Source organism: Hyperoodon ampullatus (assembly GCF_949752795.1).
Source record: "Hyperoodon ampullatus genome assembly, chromosome: 5".
NCBI classification, from domain to species: Eukaryota; Metazoa; Chordata; class Mammalia; order Artiodactyla; family Ziphiidae; genus Hyperoodon; species Hyperoodon ampullatus.
The window spans coordinates 55,160,164-55,166,638 of record NC_136918.1 but is presented as its reverse complement, the minus strand read 5'-3'; positions in this window follow the sequence as shown (position 1 = coordinate 55,166,638).

Sequence of the window (6,475 nt, the reverse complement as noted above, 5' to 3'; positions counted from 1 at the left end):
ATCCAGACAGAAAACCAATAAAAAACAGTGGCCTTAAGTGACACATTAGACAAGTTGGACTGACATATCTACAGGACATACCATCCCAAAACAGAATATACATTCTTTTCAAGTATACGTGGAATGTTCTCTAGGATGGATCACATTCTGGGACACAAAATAGGTCTCACCAAATTCAAGAGGATAGAAATTATATCAAGCATCTTTTCCGACCACAACAGTATGAAACTAGAAATCAATTACAGGAAGAAAAATGGGAAAAACACAAAATGTGGAGACTAAATAACATGCTACAAAAAAAACCAATGAGTCCATGAAGAAATTAAAGAGGAAATTAAAAAATACCTTGAGACAAATGAAAACCACAACTTTCCAAAATCTATGGGATGTAACAAACAGATCTAAAAAGGAAAGTTATAGTGACCCTTAACAACCAAGAAAAACCTCAGATAAACAATCTAACCTAACATCTAAAGGAATTAGGAAAAGAATAACAAAGCCCAAAGTCAGCAGAGGAAGGAAATATGAAGATCAGAGATGAAATAAATAAAATAGAGACCAATAAACAATAGAAAGGATCAGTGAAACCAAGAGCTGTTTTTTTTTAATTTTTGCTTTCACTGCTTTTTAAAAATTATTTTCAATTGTCATATAGTGACTTTACAATGGTATGTTAGTTTCAAGTGTACAGAAAAATAATTCAGTTATATATCTATATATACATATATATATATATTCTTTTTCAGATATTTTCCGTTATAGGTTATTACAAGCTATTGAGTATAGTTTTCTGTGCTATAAAGTAGGTCCTTGTTGTTTACCTATTTTATATATAATAGTGGGTATATGTTAATCCCAAACTCCTACTTTATCTCCCCTCCACAACCCTGCTATCTTCTTTGGTAACCATAAGTTTGTTTTCTGTGAGTGTGTTTCTGTTCTGTAAATAATTTTTTCTATCATTTTTTTAGATTCCACATATAAGTGATATCATGATATTTGTCATTCTCTGTCTGACTTACTTAATATGATAATCTCTAGGTCCATCCATGTTACTGAAAAAATAAAAGAGCTGTTTTTTTGAAAATATAAACAAAATTGATAAGCCTTTAGTAAGGCTCATTAAGACAAAAGAGAGAGGACACAAACAAAATAAAAAAGGAAAGGATAAATTACAACTGATATCATAGAAATACAAACAATCACAAGTGAATGCTATGAACAGGTATATGCCAACGAATTGGACAACCTAGAAGAAATGGATAAATTTCTAGAAACATATAATCTTTCAAGACTGAATCAGGAAGAAACAGATAATCTAAACAGACCAATTGCTAGTATTAAAGTTGAATTGATAATCAAAAACTCTCAATAAAAAGAGTCCAGGACTGAACACCTTCACAGGGCAATTCTGCCAAACATATAAAGAAGAGTTAATACCTATAAAGGTATTAGAAAAAATCAAAGAGGAGGGAATGCTCCCAAATTCATTCCACAAGTCCATCATTACCTTGCTACCAAACCAGAAAAAGATACTACCAAATAAATAAATAAATAAATTACAGGCCAGTATCCCTGAAGAATTTAGATGCAAAAATTCTCAACAAAATATTAGCAAATTAAATTCAACCAAACAGTGTATAAAAAGGGTCATATGCCATGATCAAGAGAGATTTATTCCAGGAGTGCAAAGATGGTTCAATATCTGCAAATTAATCAATATGATACACCATCTTGATAAAATGAAGGATAAAACTCACATGATCATTTAAATAGATGCAGAAAAGCATTTGATAAAATTCAACACCCATTCATGATAAAAAAAACTCTCGACAAAGTTGATACAGAGGGAATATATCTCATAACAAAGGCCATTTATGATGAACCCAATGTTAACATCATACTCAATGGTGAAAGATTTAGTTTTTCCTCTAAAATCTGGAACAAGACAAGAATGCATACTATTGCCATTTCTATTTAACACAGTGTTGGAAGTTCTAGCCATAGCAATAAGACAAGAAAAAGAAATAAAAATCATCCAAATTGGATGAGAAGAATAAAACTGTCATTCTGTGAAGATGAATGATACTATGTATTGAAAAAAAACCTAAAGTCCCCAACAAAAAAGCTATTAGAATTAATAAATGAATTCAGTAAAGTTTTAGGATACAAGACTAATATACAGAAATCTGTTGCTTTTCTGTACACTAATAATGAGATGTCAGAAAAAGGAAGCAAGAAACAATCCCATTTACAATCACATCAAAAGGAATAAAATACCTAGAAATAAACTTAACCAAGGAGTTGAAAGATCTTTGTTCTGAAAATTTATAAGACATTGATGAAGGAAACTAAAGATGATACAAATAAATGAAAGATATTCCGTGTTCATGGATTGGAAGAATTAATATTGTTAAGATGTCCATACTACCTGAAGCAATTAATACAATCCCTATCAAAATACCATGAGTTTCTCAGAAGTAGAACAAATAATCCTAAAATTTGTATCAAACCACAGAAGACCCTGAATAGCCAAAGCGATCTTGAGAAAAAAGAATAAAGCTAAAGGTATTACTCTCCTTGACTTCAGGCTATACTACAAAGCCATAATAATCAAAACACTAAGGATTCTGGAACAAAAATGATGCATAGATCAATGGAACAGTTTAGAGAGCCCAGAAATAAACCTATGCAAATATGGTCAATTAATGTATGACAAAGGAGGAAAAAATAAAAAATGAGGAAAAGACAGTCTCTTCAATATGTAGTGTTGGGAAAACTGGACAGTAACATGTAAAAGAAAGAAATTAGAACATTTTTCTCTCACCATATACAAAAGTAAACTCAAAGTGGATTAAAGACAAAATATGAAACTGGAAACCATAAAATTTCTAGAAGAAAACATAAGTGATACACTCTTTTACATAAGTCTTAGCAATTCCTTTTTTGGATCTCTCACCTCAGGCAAGGGAAACAAAAGCAAAAATAAACAGATGGGACCAAATTAACCTTAAAAGTTTTTGCATAGCAAAGGAAACCATCAACAAGCTACTGAATGGGAGAATATATTTGCAAATAATTTATCTGATAAAAGGTTAATATCTAAAATATATAAACAGCTCATGCAATTCAATATAAGAAAAACAAACAACTTATTAAAAACTTGGCAGACCTAAGTAGACATTTTTTCAAAGAAGACATACAGATGGCCAACAAACACACTAAAAGATGCTTAACATCACTACACATCAATGAAATGCAAATCAAAACCTCAGTGAAGGGGCTTCCCTGGTGGTGCAGTGGTTGAGAGTCCGCCTGCCAGTGCAAGGGACATGGGTTCGTGCCCCGGTCCGGGAGGATCCCGCATTCCACAGAGCGGCTGGGCCTGTGAGCCATGGCCACTGAGCCTGCACATCCAGAGCCTGTGCTCCGCAACAGGAGAGGCCACAACAGTGAGAGGCCCGCGTACCACAAAAAAATAAAATAAAATAAAATAAAAAATAAGGGTGTCAGGATAAGTTAAGAGGGAAAAAAAAACTAATAAAAATATAAAGAAGTACCAAATATTATATAAACATTAGTTCCCTAATACAATTATAATTTATACATATTTATAGATTGGTATAGATAGATATAGATAGTGTGTGTGTTTGTGCATAATTAAATATATTTCTTTTTAACATTTTTCAGCCATTTACTATTTCTTGAACTTTGGCCTGGTAATAAAAAAGAAAAGAATGAGAAGAATGTAAGAAACTTCTACAAAAGAAAATGTTGGTTCAACTTGACAATTTTTAATCTTCCTTTAACACTAGAGACTAATATTCATCATACTGTGCATGCAATTTAAAGTGAAAATGAGAATTCATTTTTTTCAGAGCTATAGAGTGTTTAAAGTTTGGGTTGTTTAAAGTCGCTTTGGTTTTTAAGATTGTATTAGGGAGAGTTTTTAAAGAAACATTTATATTCATTTCAATTTTTAATTTAATTTTTATTAGGTTTCAATGCATTACATTTAGGGAATATACAGGTTTCAATTATTTTCTTTTTCTCTCATATGCAGGTACTTATTAAAAGAGATTTGCCATTTCAGCCAATAATTTTACATGTTAAAATCACACACCCTCCTTACAGACAAAATTCTTTGTATATATTAGATTCTCATGTTTCTCTCTAATAATAGGACCTTGAAATAAAAAATGGTATTACTTATAAAGTTATAGAACCCACATTCTTTATGCTTTTAGAATTTGTGGAGAGTCAAGTGTGGTAACTAGTAAATATTACCTTTACCTGATCAACTGAAATTACAGATTAACTGTTTAAACACAACTAATGATTATTCAAAATTCTCAAAATAATGAGTAGCCATAGGCCCTTGCAAAATAACAGTTTACAAACATATAACTGCCATTCATAAGTTAAGCTCATCTATTCATTGAAATTATTTCTTCAGGTGTCTGTTAACCTTATTATAAAATTGAATTTAAGTTTGTAAGCTTCTTTGAGTAGCTGCATGCAGTCATAATGAACACAATTGAATTTCTTTAAAATATTCAGACTTTTCAGTTGTTTCTAAGATCCTCACCTAGATTACTGAGTTTTTTTCTGTATTAAGTAAAATAATCAAATTAAGCAGTGTTTCTGTTTTTTATACTTTTCTAAGATTAATGTGGCAGCTCACTGAAGAGAGGGTATCTCTCACTATTGTGTTCTATAATTTGTAGATGGTATCTGGGTAGTCATGTGTTGATTAAATGTGTGGTTCTTTTAAAATTCAGTACACACTCCTGATCAAAATTCTTTGAAAACTATGAATGGAACTCTATTTTCTTATCCTTGTAAGGAATCTGACTCAAACCAATAAGTATATCATGTTTAACAGTGAGAAATTAGGTAAATTCCTATTAAGTCAGAAAAAAAAGACAAGGGTTTTCTTGTCACCTGGCCACTGTGATGAAGTAGATCTTAGAAAAAAAGAGTACTTTGTTTCTGGATTGCTATTCTTAGTTAAAGTATGTTGTTTTCTTCTTACTCTATAGATAATTCCTGGAGACAGCTCTTTGTGGGGCAAAAAATTAATTTTGGAGTTTGAAGCCAGCACTAGGTACTTAAACTTGTTTTAAGACAATTAACATGTTTTCAGAATTGTCATCTATAAATGGGTTACAGCATCAACAACAGAAATCTATGTCACAGAGTTGTTACAAGAACACGCTGAGGATGACATATGAAAGCACTTTATAAGTGGCAGGGCAATAATAGACTTGGTATAATTATTAACAGAAATAATGAGAACACAAAGCATATTATTTATTTTTTGCTAATTATGAACTTGCTTTATTTCCCCTCATGCACTACACATTCTGCTTGCCCATATTATTTAGTATTCCTTCTAAACATGCTGCATTTTCTGCCCACTCTGCCTTGACATTTTTATTAGTTTTTTTCCTATGCCTGGATTACCCTTTTTCTATTATCTCTGTTCATTAAAATAGTCCTCAGCCGTCAAGATCCATACGAATGCTAATTATCCCATGAACTAGTCTTTAAATTCCCCACTCCTTCTTTCTTTTCTAGTTGGAGCAATCTCTTCCTCTTCTGTCCATCATGGAGTTTCTCCCACTGTTTTTTATTAATTACTATCTCATTCTGCCTCGAAATCCCTTGCTTCTCCAGTGTAGTCTGTTAATCAGCAGTATGGACATCACCAGGGAACTTGTTAGAAATGCAGAATTCCAGGGCTATGCCTTAGACCAAGATCCTGGGTGTTTCCCATGCATACGACAATTTGAGAAGCACTGCCCTAATTCATTGTAAACCCCTTGGAGGCGGGGTGGGGGATGGTGAATGGACAGCTTCGCTGTCTTGTCTCAGTTCCCTCCACAAGGCTCTGCATCATCCAGTACTCTGCACATAATAGGTGTTCAGTAAATCGGTGTTGTGTTGAACTGAATTTTACTTTTATTATTTTGAAGTCAGAAAAATCCAGTTTAGGAAAACTCAAATGCTAGGAAAGGATGTTCTAAAGTCAGAGCAGGAAGAAAGATATTCATTATTGATGCCACTCATGTCAACTAATCAATATTTCTTGGTCATCAACTACTACTGTACTTTTTCATGCATAAAATATTAGTATGGAAACTTGATCTTATAAAAAAATATCTTCAGTCTAACCTTCACCTTCAAAAAATTCATTTAGATAACTGAATCAAAATATGGTTGCTTTGTCATCCTTATAAATATTTAATATATGCTATTAGGAGTCATGACAGTACTTTAAGGCACTGTACCTCCAAAAATGACTGGTAAATAACAAGATGTGATTTCATTAAATTATTTAAACAGATTAGTTCATCATTTGTCTTGATTTTCTATAAAATGGTGAATAATACCATAAGCAACATTTTCTCATTTATAATTAAAGATGATTTTATACTGTAAGATATTTTCTTTTCTGGTGTATGATTTTAAA